Source organism: Strigops habroptila, chromosome 4 (assembly GCF_004027225.2).
Source record: "Strigops habroptila isolate Jane chromosome 4, bStrHab1.2.pri, whole genome shotgun sequence".
In the NCBI taxonomy this organism is placed as follows: domain Eukaryota; kingdom Metazoa; phylum Chordata; class Aves; order Psittaciformes; family Psittacidae; genus Strigops; species Strigops habroptila.
This window is the reverse complement of record NC_046358.1, coordinates 13,683,961-13,703,884: the sequence shown is the minus strand read 5'-3', so window position 1 is coordinate 13,703,884 and position 19,924 is coordinate 13,683,961.

Below are 19,924 nucleotides of genomic sequence, written 5' to 3'. Positions count from 1 at the left end.
ACTGCTTTCTATCCAGGTGGCTTTGATAAATTTATCCAGTGGACTGCAATTAAAATGAACTGAGTAATTCTGCTCTACACCAAGACTTTTAGGCCATCTCAGTAGTACTGGGACATTCAGCATGAAAATGCAAGAGATTCATAAGTTTGCTTTATTTTATACAGTGCAGAAAATTAAATGTCTCTCTGCTTGAAAGAAGAAAAAGAAAAGACAGCTTGTCCATGCTATTTCCCTTCTTAATATGAGTCATTTTAACACAGGAAATGAAAGATGTGGTGAAGACAAAATCCAATTGTCCATTGAAGTTAGTGCATATTGTAACATATAATTATTTGAATTAAAGAGAATATTTGAGCATATTTGAATTTGAGAAGAGAATAATAAATGGATAAAGAATATAAAGAACAGAGATTAAAAATAATCTAGTAAGTAATTATTAACCAAATATTTGCAGTTTTACCTCAGTTGTCTACTTTAAAGAATTATAAAAAATGTTCCAGAAATGAACCACTCTTTTTGTTCTCTTCCCTAAGTAACAGTTTATTGTATTGTACAATCAGTGGTAGGAATTCAGGAGTTTATCTCTGCAGCTGTTCACTGCAGCCCCACAGTCCCATCTGACATAATTCAGTGTAGCATTTGTGACTTCCATGGAGCAGTGTATATTTACATTGCCTGACAATCCCACTTGAAATTTGGTCTGAGCTCTGAAATCCTGCAGGATCTGCTGCCTTTGGATTTTCCCTTTGCCAGCCCTCTCCACTATGCCTGTGGACCACGCAGCATGTACATGACAGGGAAACCTTCCTCACTTCCTTTGACATAGGATTTCCATGCTAGGCTGCACTGAACATTGCATTGCGTGCAACTGCTGGCATGGCATCACGAACTGACATGACGCACAAATCCGGAGCTGCTGGATTGATGGTTCAGATGGCACTTTAGCTTTCTAAATGCTAAAATAGCTGCAGCAGTTAGAAAATGTCAAACCCAGACATACACTGCCTACTTTTGAACCATTCAGGATATCCCCCACAAAGACCTGAAAGGGCTTCATTGATGTATTCTGCAGCATTCCCCATGGTGCCAGATCTGCACACTAGGCTGCTGTTTGCAAGTGTTAGGGTAGAAATCCCATCTTTCAGAATATCCCCTGGAAACACAGCACTGTATACAGGGATCTATGGATCATGCATCAGTTCACTGGCATGGAGGATGCTCTCATCCTTGGCAGCCATGGCTTGACAAGGCGCTTCACTGGTTGTGCTGAGTGTGTTCAAACACCGTTTTCATCTGAAAATGCCTAAGCAGACTCTATATAAACTTTAAAGTCAGGGTTAATGCTGAGCATACATGGCTGGCATCAGCACTGTGTCTCCACAGAGAGAATTTCTTGTAGCACAGTTAGGAAAAGACTGGAATTGTTGACCATCAGCTGCCCCCATCAGTCCCTGTGGGATGCTCTTTGGTCAGAGCCCAGTTCCATCCCACACAAGTTCAAGAAAAGAAATGCACACAGCAGTGTGTGTAATGAGCAGAGAGCTCATTAAAAATTAGGAAACCAAATTTGCCGAAAGCTAGAAGTACTCATGCTTGCTTTGCCTAAGCTCAAATTCATCATGAATCTGGAAGGGGAAACTGGGCACGTTTGCTGACATGAGGGAAGTCTCTGCCTCTCAATGAGCTTTTGGAAGTGGAATGAGTAACCTGGAGAAGTGCAGCAGTTATTCTTTTCCCTGAGTATCCTTTTTGGTGTCTGTCTGAGATGAGATACTGCGCTACATGAGCTACTGCTCTGAACCACTACAGTTGTCAGCCACACCAAAAACCTCCTATGGTCATCCTGCACCTGAGACAAGTGAGCAAAACAAGGGGCCAGTTCCTGGCTTGACCAAGGTTCCCTGTGCTCTGCTGTGGGGCAAAACCAAGGCATAAGTAGCAGAATTCAATGAAGCTATGCAGGTTTATATACATAAAGGCTCTGGGTTGCTACCTATGGATTAGTACAGGCAGCCAGTCATGCAGATCCTTGTACTTACTCTAAGCATTGAATCCAACTTACTACTCTAAATGATACACTAGATGGGCTTGTTTTCAGCCAATCTTTATGCTTAAAGTACAACTCAATCTCTTGCCCCTGTTATCTGGCTACTTATGTTCCAGGTGAAATGACTTTATGCAAAGAACTAACTGGGATTTGATGAGGGAGATGGACACTAGCCAGGGCAGGAAGCCAAAAGCTTACTGGCCATGGCCCTTTGATTAGCTTGGCCGTTAGAGACTTGCTGTAGCTTTGCACAGGATCTCTTAGCCTCCACAGTGAGACATGGCACTACTTTCGTGCCCTCACCCCAAGCCCATCGTCCTCTGGAGCTGGCAGGGAGCCCACTGCCGCCCCCTGGCCCCTCCCCAGCTGTAAATTGCCCACGTTCGCTCCCATGTGCTACATCCACCATGAAAAATGAACTTTCAAATAAAGAAGAAATGCAGTCCTATAAATCTGTTGAGGAGAGGAAGAGGAATATACTTTGCACGTGCTTTGATTGTAGAATAAGTGATTCAGCCACAAAGCCTTTCTTCTAAGAATAAAGAAGTCAAAGGAAAAAAAACAAAAAAAGATGTACAGGAAAGGAGAAGGCACTTTTTCAGCTCGGTACTAAAGGAAGGGTTTAGGGTCACAATCCCTCCTCTCCCCTGCAAGGCAGCCATGCTATCTGGCATGACAGGGATGTCAACCCACCCGAGCTGCCTGGCAGCACGGCCCCAGCTCTCGTGCTTTGCATGGAGCAGCACTTCACACAGCAAAACACACTGCTCCCTTAAATGTCCAGCTGTGCCATTTTTCAGGGTTGTTCAGAGGAAAACTGCTTTAATTTCTGTATTGTTATATTTCACTCATTATATTTATTGTTTCTTACCCTGCTCATTTATTACAAATTCACGTTGTGCCTTGAAGTTTATTTTCGCAACAATTCCTCATTCCTGGAACTGCTTTGCTTTCCTTCGTTAACTTACAGCCCACTGCTTGGCTCATATGAATTGCTTCCTTTGTGTTATTGACTTCACTTTTAGCTACAGTTTTTCAACCAGGCCAGTGCTCTGACTGCCTGACCATCCCTGAGTGCCTTAGCACGTGGCTATGTTGCAGGGAGAAGAGGTCTTGAGGCTCTGACTCATCATTCAGCACTGAACTGAAAAGGTGCGTTTATGTCTTTGCAGAAATCTCATTTTCTGCCAGTATTCTTTGAATGCAGTATCTTCAGGAGAAAAATGTTCTTTTTAGATGGTCAGTCAAGAATTATAGGTTCTCACCTTACCTGAGTGCTCTTTTTGTACTTCTATATGTTTATTCCTTCCTCTTGAGGATGAATAGAGCAGACATTCAGCAAGTAAAACACTTGCTATAAGAAACTGTAATGTTAGCCTGAACGCCTGAAGTGTTCTGCATTCATTCCCAGTAATACTTTCCTCTGCAAGTGGCATATTTCTGCTGGGCTAGCAACAGAGCAACCATCAGTTTGCAAGTAGCTTTCAGGGGAAATTTAGTCCTTCTTTTCCAAAACGGTGATTCCAAAAACAGTTCAGCTGTTACTAAATGGGGAAAGTGTCTAAAATCCATCAATTTGCTTTTTTGTTTTTAAAGCAGAACTAGCTGTCTTTATTGTTTAAGTCAAAACAAATTCTGGGGGAAAATAGTTAAGGGGTTTGGTTGCATCTTTATACATAAGAGCAGTAGCTGTGCTTTTCTTTTACTTGGCTTGAGTCTCGACCTATTTAAGTGACCTCACCTCACAACTGGCATTTTGCAGAGTTGCAGTTCCATGTCCTCCTCGCTCACAGCATTCTAGGGGCAGTTGGAGAGGCTTTGCAGGAGGGGCAGGACTGGCATGTCTGCAGCACCCTGGGCTTTATCCCTGGAGATGCCCAGATGCTAGGTGAGCAGGCACAGCTCAGGACATGAATGACCCCAGGCACTGCAGCACCTCAGCCCTTCAGAATATTTTCCAAAATAGCAAACATAGCTTTTTACTTTAGATAAGAAAACACCCATAAAAAAATGCTAGAAATGCTATTTCTTCTTTTTGTGGAGTAATTTGTCAAACCTTCACTGAAGCCAAAGCACTGTTGTGGATCGCCCTGGGTGCTTCACTCAGAACCAATGATTTCACAAAACTTCCAAGCTACTGATCCCTGGCCATCTGCTCTCCAGAGGCTCAGGCTGGCCTGAATGCTCTGCTCAGCTTCTGGCACAGGTTGAGATGCTTTAGCTGACAGTGGATCTTATCAGCCCACTAGGCTGGGAGCAGACTTCATCAAGAAAGTATGTTTCAATTTTGAATATATGGTGGGTCAAAATATCTATTTCTTAAAAGCAAACAAATAGAACCAACAACAATGAAACCACTTAAAAACAGTTGGTACCTAAACTATGAAAGCAATGAGAATAAACTGTTTTAGTCTGTAGAAACTAATGATTTTCTTTTCTTTAATTAGCTCAATTTCTATCCTACACTATCCAGCAAGGAAATAGTTGCAGGAAGACGTGAATTATTTAAAAGGGTTCATTTTGTCAGACTTTTGTGTGACTTCACTTTAGACTCGATCGATCTAAGGTGGAACAAGGAAGTTTAGTCCATTGAAACCGGAATTACCAACTTCAGTCAGAACTAAGCTGTTTTTGGACTCTGGTGTCTTTGTGCCAAGTATGTTCAGTTTCAAATTAAAACTCTGCCTGTTCTCCCAAAGTCTGTCTAGTTTTGCCCACAGGTCTCCTGCGCACCAGCATCAGCATGTTTCCTGAATGTTACCTTGCAAACCTCATACATGTGGGAATTACTATGAAATAAAAATAAGCTTGGGCTTGTTCACATCCTCCTGCTGTTTGCAAGATGAAAACACATAGAAAAGCAATTTAGAGTGACAGAACACTTTTTAATTAAAAAAAAGAGAAAAAAAAAAGGTTTTATGGAAGCCTAGAGCATCACCTGAATTGTGAACCAGAGAAGAAACATGGTTTAGACTTACTAAAATCTCCTGTACAGAACAATACTGTTAAATACCTCAGAGGTCCACCAGAAATCTAAAATACTCTAATCAATTAAAACAAACTAATTTAAGGCAGCAGCATGTATCAGGCCTTTTTTATAAATGTTTCCATGCTTTAGACCTTTTTATATACTGTAAATTGTCAAATATTTCAAAGCTCTATTTTCTTTACTTTTGTGATTTTTTTCCCCACAGACTTACTGAGACATTTCCTGCAACCAGAAAAGACTTGGTTTTGTCTTACCCCAACCTTTTGTAGCTTTCCAAGTTTCAGTATTTCTTTTGCATGTTTGAAAAAATAGCATTGGGATGGATAAATGCTTTTGCTGACATACAGTGGTTCATCTACAGCTGCAGCAAGGTGTGTGCATCACCTCAAATCCCTTTAAAGGCTTGCTTCAATGAGCAGCAATTTTCTACAGTCAGTTCTGACTTCTCCAATTTTCAACTAACTCAGGTAAAAATATATATATTTTTACACTACAACAAAATCAGTCCTGTGGAAAAGACTGGGAGAGTCTGTCTTTGTTGAGTCCTGCTCATTAGTTCTGCCTTTCCAGGTGGTGACATCTTCTTCAAGACTGTTACAGACTGCAAACCTCTAAACAAGCACCGTATAACTCTTCAGAGCCTTTTGTGTCTCTGCCGAGCAGGTCTTATTATCATGTACCATCACTTTTGCTCTCCCAAGCAGCAGTATTACATGTGGGTCCGCTGGTCCTGCAGCCACGTCCATCTATCTGTGCAGCCTGACTTGATCCACGGAAACAAGTGGTAAAAGGAGCCTTTCCTGAGATGTGCCTCAGATGCAACCTTGCTGCAACAACTTGCAGCCAGATGAATCTGGCTAGCTGCTTGTCCTGGGTTCAGCTATAGCAGTCATTTTTCTCCTTCTTAGTAGCTGGTGCAGTGCTGTGTTTTTTAACTTTCAGCCTGGCAACAACGCTGATAACACTGATGTTTTTAGTTGTTGCTAAGTAATGTTTATTCCAACCAAGGACTTTCTCAGTCTCATGCTTTGCCAGGGAGGAGGGGAAGCCGGGCGGAAGCAGAGACAGGACACCTGACCCAAACTAGCGAAAGGGGTATTCCATACCACAGCACGTCATGCCCAGTATATAAACCGGGGGGAGTTACCCGGAAGGCCCAGATCACTGCTCGGGTTGGGCTCGGTATCGGTCGGCGGGTGGTGAGCAATTGTATCCTCTCCCCTTGTTATTTCACTAATCATTATTATCATTGGTGGTAGCAGTAGTGGTTTTGTATTATACCTTAGTTGCGGGACTGCTCTTATCTCAACCCGTGGGAGTTACATTCTTCCGCTTCTCCTCCCCATCCCTCGGGGAGCGCGGGGAGGAAGGGGGGGAGTGAGCGAGCGGCTGTGTGGTTCTGAGTTACCGGCTGGGCTCAAACCACGACACTGCTCATCGCTTATCTACCAGGAAGGATGTCAGGAGTCAATTAAAGGTAAAACCTTTCGAAATACCAGGAACCATCAGAATGTACAACTGCTACCCACGAGTGTGCATTTGCACCACTGCCCCCACCTATTCCCGAATGTGCCTGCAGCACCTCATCTGTATTTTCTCCCCAGCCTCCCACCATCCTGGTTGACAAATTTGTGCTTACTCAGGTCAAGCTTTAAGCCTTTAAGCAGTTGTTTGATACATAATATTAAGTGTAAGTATTCCACTGACATGACTGGATATGCTGTTGTATTCAGAGTCACACTTTGGTGTAGGGGTTGCTTGAAAGCTGATCGGTTTGGGTAGTTTAATAGTGAATATAGAATGTTTCCTCCTCACTTGTGGGTGGGGTAAACCTGAGAAAGTGTGCTTACATCAGTAATTTCCACTAAGCATTTTTCCTCCTATTGGTTAACAGAAATTAAAGTAATTGACAGAAATATGCTGATTTTTATTATTTTTTTTCTATTGAAGAACAAGCTAACACACAAGAATGAAGTGGGTTTCACTTTGTATCTATCTTCTGCTTCAAACTGACTCCTCCAATACATAAACAGGAAAAACAAATAATAATAAAGGATTTCAGTTTATTGAAGTATAGTTTTCTGTCTACTCCAAAACCACTTATTATGGTTTGTCTTCAATAGCTTTGTCTGGACTCTGTTTACAACTAGTTAGTTTTTAAATTCCAGATTTTCTTGAGAAAATCTAAGCCCAGTGCTGCTTAGTGCCAGTTCAGATGTTCTTACAGGGGAGTGCTGCACAGGGCAGTGCATCCCTTTCTAAATCAATACTGTAAAACACCAGAAATATTTTCAGCCTTAACTTTGTGGAAAATCACATCCTCAGACTGGCAATGTTTCCAAGGCACTCACCAAGCTTGGAGAGCTTAGAGCTACGAGGATCTAAGTGGGTACAATTAATCTCTAGGCTGTAGGAAGTCTACCAAAGAGTCCTATTAGCACTGAAGCTGCTTTGACTCAGAAGGATCAATAACACTTATTTGCAAGTGTTCAAAGTATATTATTTGCATTTGTGAATGTAATGAAAAAAAGTATTGAATTTTAATTAGCAATTTCTGGCTCTTCTGGGAGAACTCTGATTCAATCCACAGATACTTTCAGTGTCTTTCAAGACAACATTGTGGGCAAAATTCAGAATAAATTCTGATGTTCTGCCATTACAAAAAACACCTCTAAAGCATAGATTTTAATAAACTACCCACTGCCACAACTTATTACAGAAGCATAATAATGCATCTATTGTACTATAAATTGTTTTGTCATTTTAAATTTCTGGTAACTGCTGAGAAGAAAAATTAAATAAATAAAATGAGTGATTTTCTTTTATGAAACCAAGCTTCAGCTGTGAAAATGTTTGGGGTTTTTTCTACTGCCTATAACAACATTTAGATAAATAGATCGGCTTTTTCTCTACTACATGCTCCAAAATAAATAATTGTACTAAATGTCCATGTAAATATTTTACATAGAAAAATACACAATGGGAGATAAAAAATAACGTAAGTCAGAATGGTTACATAACGTAGGATTGCTATTCATCTGATGAGAATGGATGTACTATGAACAGGCTTTTCAGGTAGAGAAAGGTAGGTAGAATAATACACAGACATTTTAGAACAGATCTTAAAAAAATGCAGCAAGGTTGTGTTTACAGAGAAAGTGAAATGCCTCAATTTCCATGAATGTTATTAATGTGTGGACAGAGTTGAGACATTCAGATTCCTTAACTGTTAGTTTCTTTCCCTCTTTCAATCCATTTATGTCTTTAACTGTTGTTGGCTCTACCCTCCAAGCAGATTTTAATTTTTATTTTAAATACATGTTTCCAAACTTGGAATAATTAAGAAAACATTTTTATTGATCATAATTACTTTACTAATGAGAATGAAGCAAAGATTTGGACTTCACAAGAATCGATCTCAACTTCTGTCAGAAAAGACATGACCTAAGTGAATCTTTAAACTATCAACTCCCTGTGACCAAAGTGGAAGGTCTTCCAGAAGAGCAAGCCTCAACAAAGCTGATGTGGTCCTTATCTGGTCCTTAGTTTAGGAGAGCAAGCCCCTTTCAGTCTGGCCTGAATGGTTATCTAGAAGCTGCCAAGAATAACTGGTGCTCTGTATGTGTGTGCGTGTATGTTTCTTCAGGATTAGCAAATATATTCCTATATAGGAAGTTAAACAAGAAGGAATAGTGGTGAGGTCTCCATCTGAATCACTTGACCACATGAAGAACAGGTGCTCTGAGAAATAATCTAATCTCAAGACTAGCACTGCTTTAGAACTGTGAGGAAATATAATCAAAACCATGAAGACGGATGCAACGTGAAATGAATGTGACAGGTGATTGCCAAATGTATTGCATGCCAGTTGCGGTGGTTGACCTCGGCTGGATGCAAGGTGCCCACCACAGCTGCTCTATCACTCCCCTCCTCAGCAGGACACGGGAGAGAAAATATAATGAAAGGCTCGTGGGTCGAGATAACGACAAGGAGAGATCACTCACCAGTTACCGTCACAGGCAAAACAGACTCAACTTGGGGAAATTAGTTTAATTTATTACCAATAAAATCAGAATAGGATAATGAGAAATAAAATAAAATCTTGCCCCCACCCCCTGGCCTTCACCAGTGGCGGGTCTGTCTTAGAACCAGCTGGCATCAGCTCCACTGGACATGGGGAAGCTTCTAGCAGCTTCTGACAGAAACCACCCTCTAGCCCCTCCCGGTACCAAAACCTTGCCATGCAAACCCAATACACCACAAAAAAGCAATAGCTTTTCCTGTAACAGCTTATTTTATAGGCAACAAAAACATGGTAGGGGCCATATGATAGGGTTTCAGTGTAACATTTAATTCAGTGAGACAATCTGGAGATCACAGTCTAAATTCAGGAATACAGGATTAGTACAATCAATACAGTGATATGATGTCCTTGGCCATGGGAAAGAACCTAATAGTTTTGTCTCAAACCAGAGCAGCTCTGTGGCCACAGATCCTGTGGTCCTCACAGAAACCACAGGGGGTAGGGATGTTTTCAAGCTCACTCTTTCCCCCTCTGAAACTTGGTACTTGATGAAACAGCAGGTCCCTAAGAGAAGAACTCTGCAAAGGAATAAGCATCATCAGAGTACTCCTTTTTCCAGTACATCTTCCACAAAGGTATCCGAATGGACCATAACCTTACACTGCATACTATTTGGTCCCAAAGATGAGCACAGGTGGTTTATAGCATTTACAGGGCAGGGTTAAGAACTGCAGTACAGAACTTGACATATCTGAGATACATAAGGAAAACTAAAACAGTCATTGTGTTGCTCATCTTCCACATTTTACATAAGCTCTTGTTATTGAACATCAGTATCTTGAACGTGTCTTATACATGCATAGTCTACATCCATGTGCACATGTATAACACCATCCAACACCAAATTAAACCATGAGAAGTTTGGTAGATGGTCGGAAATAGGGTGTCTGTGAATAGTTTGAAGTAAATAGCTTTGACTCTACACACTTGGAAGATGATCTTGAATCATCTCTGCTACCTGCTAAGAATAGCTAGGACAGTTTTTTAATTCAATTCCTCCATTGAAATTCTGCCCCAGCTCCAGCCCCCTCATTGCAAGCATCCCATTCATCAGCTCTTTCATGCTGTTTCAATTAAATCCTATTGCGCTCTGAGGCAATGTAGCATCCGCTCTGGAGAAGAATTTCAATTCAGTAAACAGGCCTGTAAATATGCTGCTGCAGATAAATTGGCCATCAGTGTGATAGAAAGAAATAAAGTAAAATGTGTGATTACATCTAGTTTTTATGCACTAGGAGACCGCTGAGACATTACTAAGAGCAGGAACTGTGGTTTTGCACCCTGTGCTTATCTGGCAGTTTTGTACCTGTTTTATATTAGCTATTTTCAGGCAAATGTTCTATGTCTGACTGATACTTCTGTCTTGGAAAGCTACTTTTAAAATAATCTTGACCTAGATTTTTACAATGAAAAGCAGGAGACAGTGCCAGAAAACGTTGTGCTGTTAGTGATTTCATCGTGCATTTCATCTCCATTCCTTAAATACAGTTCATTTAAAAGATACAAATTTAATCCAGGGTGGAAGACCAATGGAGAAGCACTTATCTTTCACGCTTGTGTGGATTTCAAGCTGGATGCTCACTTGAAATGTGCTTCCGCTGGTGGAAGAGGGGGCTCTCCTTTTGCAGAGGTTATTTCTGGTTGCATCCTTGTTTGGTATTTGAGACCTGCTCGAGGCAGCAGTGATAGTTTGGCCACCATCCCAGAGGCCAGGGCAGCTCTCTCTGCCCACCTCACTACCTCTAAATCTGATCCCGGAGCCTCAGCAGTGGAAAAGGTTAGTCTCTTTATTTCAGTTCACTGGCCAGGAGAACGTTTGGGCTGCGGATCAGCAGTAGCTACCTCGTTTGTTCAGCCTGGAGAAGAAAAAGCTCCAGGAAGGCCTTAGAGCAGCTTCCAGTGCCTAAAGGGGCTGAAAAGAAAGCTGAAGAGGAATTTTTGACAAGGGCATGTAGTGACAGAAGGGAGATTTAGATCAGATATTAGGAAGAAGTTCTTTACTGTGGGGGTGGTGGGACATGGCACGGGTTGCCCAGAGAAGCTGTGGCTGCCCCATCCCTGGCAGTGTTCAAGGCCAGGTTGGACGGGGCTTTGAGCAACCTGGTCTAGTGGAAAGTGTCCCTGCCTGTGGCAGGGGGGTTGGAACTACATGAGCTTTAAGGCCCTTCTGTGATTCGAAACTGTTCTATGATTCTATGATTTTGGCACCCTGGGGATTGAGCAAGCGCAGTCTGGTACCTTATGCTAAAATATTATTGACTGCCTGGACCCATCTCCAGTCTCCCCAGAGGGATCTGAATGTTGCAGGAATTACATGCATTACATATTCCACTGCATCCTCCTAAGTCTTTTTACCTTATAGAACATGTCCAAGAATAAGGAAAGAGCACTTAGAAGCAAAAACTTTTTACCTTTTACCAGGTAAATCTTGCCCCAAGCCCAGATTCTCACAGGTATGCAGGGAAAACTTTTACAGCTCTGACATGGTAAATGGCAAATAGAGCAAACCCCCCCTCAAACACAAAGAAAAGCAGTCTTGCTCCCAAGCTGAAGTCATCTGGTGACTCTCCTTCAAAACGCTGAGTTCAGCTAAACTCAGGCAGGAAAATGTGCAATAAATAATTAAATTACGACTTTACTATCAAAGTGAGTTTCCCAAAATAGAAATGATTTCAGAAAGGATTAGCCATATTCAAAGGAGGATGTCTTTCAGAGTATATTAAAAATGCTGATTTGGAAATAGCTTAAACTGCTTATTGCTGGCAGCAGGGAAACTATCTTGGCGCGGACGCAATCCCTCATACACGGTCTTCCCCAACATCTGCTGTTGCTTATCTGCAGACATGACACCAGTATAGCGGATCTTTAGTTGGTTGAGTTTGGGGTTTTTTTATTTGTTTGTTTGGGGGTTTTTTATGTAAAAAGCAGCTGATACCCACTGATAGGTGTTCATCTGTTTCCCTATACAGGTAAGGAGTAGATTTTACCCATTCCAGTTGCAACCTGCCACACCTGCTCAGGTCACCATCATGGTGCAGGGAGGCTTCCATGAGGGAAATAGAGTGCATTCAAGCTAAAGATCTGCATGAATTGACTCTTCAATTATGCACTCTCCAGAGCTGGAGTTTAACTTTATTCAAGGTCACATAGTACTACGGAACAACGTTATTTCTGTGATGACCTCGTTTGCTTTGTCACTCCCTGCTCAGAAGTGCCTGCAGCAGTGATGGGCTGGCTTTTGGATACAGTGACAAGGGGCGCCGGTATGTACCCAAGAGCAGCCATCCCTCTGGGAGGCTGGGAGGTTGAAGGACTGACCATGAACAGTGTTCAGTTAATGGTTGGCCTTGATCTTAAAGGTCTTCTCCAGCCTAAATGATTCTATAAGTCTATGTATCTCAGCAGCATTCATTCAACCTATTGAATATTGATACATTTTGCTCACCCCATGATGCATTTCTTTGGAAAAAGAGGAAAAAAAAAAATCCAGTATCTGAATGATTTCCTTGTGATATTTTGTGCTCATCTTGAAATCATCCATGGCCCCATATATACAAATATGGGGTGTAACAGTTATAGGAAAGGGAAATTGAATTATTCTCATTTCTGGTGTGCTGGTGGTGGGTTAGCCTGAGTTTCACTGCTGCATATGATATGTTTAAACATGAATTTTCTTGCTTGTATGCTATCCTCACAGCACCTAGAGCATATGGACAGTATGTCCATAAAGAACTAAAATAAGCATATTAAATATTGTTCTTTTATAGTGTTCTTTGCCTAGAAAAGCTTGATGATATGCCATTGCAGGAGTGAGAGTTAAACTGAGATGGTAAGGCCATGATATTCAATGAATTAATTTTGACAAGCTGTTTCTGTGCAGTTCTGTGAAGGCTGAAGAATCCCAATTATTAGTATTTCTGTACAATCTGACGTTGAGACAGCAATGCATGGTCCAGAAGCACCCATCAGAGCTCTTTTGAGTGCTCTTCCATGGCCTTGCTTGAGATCTATAAAGCAAATACAGCTGCATTAACTGCAAGCAAGCTCTATCAGTAGGATTGATTATAGACTCCTAGTTAATCTCTTCTGTCTGCTTTTCTTCCAATTTGAAATGCTGTAATTCTCTTCCTTCCTCACCTCTTTCACTGCAGCACAATATTCAAGAGGACCATTCAAGGTTCTCGTTGCCAGATAAAAAAAGAATACTGCACAATCTTCCAGTTGCCCTTGCACAAATGCTGGTCATTTTAGCCAGTTTTCCAGTATCTTTCATAAGATGCTTCATTTCATTTCCCTGTAGGAACCTGAAGCTCAGCAAAATCCATGCCCTGAATAAAGTAGTTACCCACTGGAGCTGCTGCATCTCTTTTTCCTCTCAGTAGATTAATGTTTTATGCAGTGAGATGCGATGAAGGACAGCATACAAATCAACTCAGATGGGAAAGAGAGAGCTTAGAAGAAGCTTACACTATGTTTTGGGGGAGCTGTATCACCCTGTCAGCACCAGACACCTACCAAATGCAGAATACTGCACACGGGCAAGGCTGGAGTCTCTTCTTGGTCACCCAAACACCAATTGCAGGAGAATTTCCCAGGCTTGGGATTGCTGGGAAGTATTCACTAGTTTATTTATGGCCTCTGTTAGATACTTTCAGATATCTTTAAGATCCCTTCCAGTCCAAATCATTCTATAATTCTATGATGATCCCGTGTTATCAGTGGTAGCTATTCAAAAGGCATGTAGCTCTGTGGTATGCAGGTATGCTTTGTGCTTCATTTTCTTAGCACATAAAAGACTCTCTTGTTGCTTGGTCTGGTGGCACTGTACAAATCACTGACAGACTAATGATATGTGCCAGAGAGGGGCTATACATCACCAGAAAGTTTCAGATGTCTATGTTTCTGTGCCTGAGGCCTAGCTTTAGTTCACAATCCATGCAGTCCAGCCTTTGGTCCAAAACTGGGTAGTGTTTGCCCCTTTGCATCCCACTGGTGCTTGGACACTCAGTGAGCTTCTTGTCTCACCTCCACCAGAGCTCCAAAAAACACTTCCAGGGCTCTTCTGAAATATTCAGTTTGATCCCCAGCCTGGATGCAACTATGCATCAGCTTGTTTGCTTCAGCCAGCAGTATTTAATTTATTATTGGAACAATTTAGCAAAGTCACCAGTGAATTCTCCATTCTGTTATTTTGCTTTTCCAAACCTGTTTTGCTCCATTCTCTATTCAGTAGAGCTCCAGCAGCCTGTGCTATGTGGAAGGACAAATCATAAGACTTCAGTGCTCAACATAGATTTTATAAGCCATACATCTGAACTTTTGCCAGGTTTTGAAACTCTTCTGATTTTGCCCATGAGTCTGTTACAGCTTCTTTTCTGCTTATACCTATCAGTCTCTTGCTCTCTAGTGTTTGTCAACAAAATCCTAATCTATAATTCAATTTAACCACTTTCATTTTCTCTCCCAATGGACAGGCTGGTATGAGACTGTGAGGTATCTGAGACTGGACTTAAATGTAAATTAGCTTAATCAAATATTTCCTTTTAATTAGAATAATTGTTTTGCCGCATTTCTTACATTCGTGAGGATATTCGGCCTATGGTTAAGTAAATTAAATTTAAGGGTATGTAATTCACATTGTATATGTATTGCACTCTGAGTCAGAACTTCATTTTAATCTTAATTAGAACTCCAGTTCCTCCAAACAGGCAAAATGTGCCTTAACAATTTTACACATTATGGGCCTTTCCGATAAATCTGGTACTCAGAAAATAGTGTCATGATTCAGGTCAGTACAGCCTGGGTGAGAAGCTATCACTCTCTTCATCAGCAATGAATTTGTGGATCTTGATGTGCCAAGAAAAACCAAGCTGCTGTCCCTTGGTGACCGCAGTAGATCAGATGCTGAGTATTGAGTTGAAATGGTGAAGCGTCAATGGCAAGAACTGGTACAACAACATGCCAAGGTAGATCTGCATTACCTGGAGATACCTTCTCACATCAAGCCAGTTAATAAACTCAGATAAACAAAAACTAACTTCTTTTTTGTCTACTGCTAAGACACAGGCGGACCAACATCCAGGTTGCTCTGAGTGTTCAATCAGTGCTCCCTGTAACGAAGCAGAAACTAAAGGCTGAGCTGGAACCTGGGTGCTCAGTGAGACATCACGGTTTGAAAAATACATATTCCTTTAAAAGCTGCTGGGTGTCAGTGTTAGGGTTTAACATGACAACTGGAATATAGTGATGGCCAGGAGACCTTAAAGATAGCAGTGAGGTTTCTGGTTTCTGGGGAGCTTTTTGGTAGGTGGGAGCATATAGGACATTACTTAGGCAACTGGATGCTCCTCCAGGGTCATCACAAGAAGACACTGCTCACGGTCAGACTAGCTCTAATTATAATAAGTAGTCCTCATGTTATCCTAATGCTGGACTCTCCAATTTAGCATCATTAAGGAGCTCATAAAGTCATGACAAAGCACAGCACCAGGTGACACCAATATTCTTTGGTCCTAATGATATACTTTTGTTGTAAGGCTATTCAGGAAGTACTTACCCTGGTGTTTAAATGACAGATTCACATTATATTTTGTGGACTGGATGTATCTGCAGCTCAGCGTTGACTTGACATTGAAGCAAAGCTTGAGGAAATCCCTATAAGAGCAAGCAGGAGAAAGGAAGACAGAGTGTAACCAAAGGACCAGGCAGAAGATGGACTTGTTGAGACCTCTCTGGCAGTGTGAGCCCTAAAAGTGGCAAAGCAGAGAAGGAAAGGGCTAGAATAAGCACTCTAATGCCAGTTCTTCCAGGAGAGAGGGGGTTTAAATGTATTAAATAGTTTATAAAAAATGAAATATTTTTGCTTTCATTTCTCATTCTTATTGTGTCATTGGAATAATAAGAATAAAAAGGAGAAAAGAGGGGAAAAAAATACAAAAAAAAGCAAATAAAAAGCAAGTAAAATGCCCAATAATATAAAAAAATATTAATAAACTATTCATTAAAGGCTTTAAATGAAAATGAGAATGGAACTTTAATTTTCTTTTCTAACACTACAAAGAAAACAGATTTTGAAAATCTTAATTTTTATGGTAACTCATTACAGGTGGTTTGTTTTTAATGCAGCTCTTATCGTAACCTAGAGAACATAATGCTGTGCCAGAGACTAAAAAGACTTGAGAACATTGAATTTCCCACCTGTTGGTACAGTGATGCAGTGCAGCTTTTGGACAGTTAGAACAACAATCTATCTGTATCACTTACGAAACAATTGTGTTCTTCGGTAAATAAATTTCATTTTCATGTAGTACACACACAGTTCTTTTCCTACACTGCCTCAGAATAAGCATTTTCAAGAGAACAGGTGGTTCCAGAAAACAAAGTAGGTGCAGTAAAGAATGGCAGACCTTACACTGGATAAACTCAGAATAAGTAAAAAAAATAAGTATATACAAGCATTGTTTGAATTTGGTAGCAAAATTTCAGATTTCAATTCTGCTGAAGCATTTCTGCAGATTTAGAGCTTAAATTCAGTTAAATTCAGAATATCCATATACACACAGACCACCTCCAGCAAAATTCTTGTGAAACCCCTGCTGCAAAACATAAATTCAAAGGATAGAAACAGCGCAGATTGGGTGTGGTAACTTTTAGATGATCCACAACATAAAAATGGAGCATTGCCAACCCTGTTATTTGAGCAGTGCTGCTCTGGGCACCTGCGGGGAGCATCTTCTGGCTAAGCTGAGAGATGAGGGACCTGAGTCCGGGTCAACAGTAGCATTGTATATGCAAGTGGGACTGCTGGATTCTGCAAACATGAAATCTCTTATCGCTCATGACCTTTCAGTGATGGGGGAAACAAAATTAAAAACATTAAGTGCTGTCTTTCAAGTTGAACATAAAGCACAGCAGTGAAATCTATTTTAGGAATACCAAGAAACCCCACAGCATTTTAGGAAGATGATCAGAAGAAGAAAATAGCTGTAAAAATGACACGTGTTAGGTTTCTGCATTGCAGCAGCCCAATTGTTGAAGATCACAGTGAATATATCCACAAAGGATCGTAGCTGAGATGCTGCTAAGCAGCACCACAGTCTTAATCCCTGTAACGGCATTTGAAACCGGAATTGCCTCTGCAACTTGAAGGAGAATGTTCTTTCTTTCTTCTCACCTTCTCAACTCATTTTCATTCAGAGTGGTGGAGGCCGCAAACTTTACGATTTCCTCCTAAACTGAGCCTTTGAGCTGTGTTCCCCAGACTATTGCAAAAGTACTAAAACATCAGCAGAGGCAATCTGTCATGCTGGATGATGACTAATGACTGACTGATGACCTGCTCACAGAGTATCCTCCAGTTAGTTTATCCCAGCCGGTACTCATTAAAAACAAAAGCCTGGCAACAGCAAGTAGGAAAAAGACAGATACATTACAAGATTTTGCACAAGTTATTTTAATTTCAAACTGAATTTGCATGAGAAGGGTATGAACACCTGAGCAATTTCAATATGCAGATCCTTCTGGGAGTTCAGCAGAGGTGGAAATTAATGTTTTCGTACACTTAGAAGGTAATGCAAAAAATCCACACCTGACATACTACACTGGTAGCTCTCAAGTGTCTTCATTTATGGTCCCACTTCTGGCACAGTTCCCCTGTCCTTTCCATCTCCAGGCTCATGACATTCTCCAACCTGACCTTGAACACTTCTGGGGTTCGGGCAGCCATGGCTTCTCTGGGCAACCTGTGCCAGTGTCTCACCACCCTCACAGGGAAGAACTTCTTTCTTACATGGAACCTAAATCTCCGCTCTTTCGGTTTAAAGCCATTCCACTTTGTCCCTACATGCCCTTTTCAAAAGTCCCTCTCCAGCTTTCTTGTAGGCCCCCTTTACGTATTGGAAGGTATATGAGAATGATGATTGCAGTAGCTAAATTTATGTAAATTTATGTTTTTCCAAGGAAAACCATTTTAATTTTAGGTTAAGATTACATAGTTCTTTTAAAAACAGAATTGCTTAAAACTGAATTTGGAGTGCAATTAAAAATCTCATTTCTACAAGCTTCAAAACAAAATTTTAAAATATTCATTTAGGTTGCAAAGCAAAGTTTATTCTTTACACTGTAAGTAATAATAGCTCAGAAACTCTGAGTCTTAGTTCATGTAATCCATCTTCATAAAGGAGCCTCTCCTCACATCTACACTGCAGACTCCTTCTCAGTTTCCTAAGAAAAGAAAGGGAATTAATTTTGGTTAATGCTTTATTTTTTCAGGTTTAGCAACAGCAGGGAAAGTGTTCAGGCCTGGGAAGCTATCAGCATGATCTGGAGCTGTTCAGGCCTGGGAAGCTATCAGCATGATCTGGAGCTATTCAGTCCTGTTAATGCCTGCTGAGACTGCAGCAGATTCATTATTTTTCCACCAAATATTTTTGAACAGAAAATTCCAAATTCTTGAAACTGAAGAAGCGAATGGGAAGCAACTGGTTTCAACCAATAACCCAAAACTACACTAAAAAGAAACAACAATATCACACGTTAAAAGATGTCAAAAAAATCATTGTCTTGACATCAGATTACTGCATCTTAAGATGCTACCCCAGGCATTTGTGATGAGGTGGTATCAGCTATCCTAAGTATGTCAGGACATGCCACAGAAGGTAAAGGCAATTTTAAAATAGCTACCATTAATTTCACTGCTGAACAAGTTTCCCAAATTGAATATTGGGGACATCCAGCAGATAAATCAGCGCACATTTCCAGCACACAATTCACCTTTATATCAGCTGGTAGCATCTGTTTTAAGGGGACCTGCTCTTCCCATTAAACAGCAGCCATTAGAACGGAGTAGCAATGAGTCTAATTCAGGGAAAGTGAGAACAGCATCCCCTGTCACAAAGAGGGAAGTATGCTTAAAACAAATCCATTTTGAAAAAGGTATCAGGAACTTTATGGCCAATGAATGATTTCAAATGTAATCATGTTACGGTTGAACAGATTTCTTTCTTCTCCAACTGTAAACCCAATAAATGCCATCTGCAATTAAAACTCAATCAAGAGAATCAACTTGGATTCGTTTCTTCCATGTTCCTCACTGCTGGCACTAACAGAAAAGCTGTGCAAGACCAACTGATGCCAGTGCAGCTCTGCTGCTGGCTCTGATTTATAGTAATTAATCCTACAAGGAGACACAGGATCCAGCTTCTGCTTCCCCAGGTCTTGTGATTCTGCAGTGCTCACGGAGCAGGAAAGCCGTAGCAACTTATTTTTGTCGCTAAAGTCAGCAGATGTGACTTGGAGAGCACACAGTGACTAGATCTGCTGAGTAGGAAAGTGACACTTTCCCACAGCCACTTTTCAGAGTAGAACCAGGCTTTTGCTGACTGGTCCAAGGTCACAGGAATCAGTTGCAGTTGCTCTGGGAATACAGCCCAGGAGGACCAGTGCTCACCTCCAGAACTGAATCGCAGTACACCTCCAGAACTGAATCACAGTACAGCCCTCACTCTTCTTCATATCCTTTAACAAAATCCATCCAGTTAATATCAAAGTACACCAAATATTACAATTTTCCCAGAAATAAAGTGCTGAGGAAGCCGTCCCCATCCATACTGGAGTCTCAGCTAAAACGTGAACCACCTGTCAGTTCCCTGTAGCTTTTGGATGTATTTTCCCCCGTCCTACGTACTCCACTACAAAATCAGGCTGACAATAAAAAAAAAAAACACTTGACACACCACCCCAAAGCAAGCTAACTGTTACTAAGCGCTGTTCTGACATTAAACCCTCAGCTGCTTCATCATCTTAA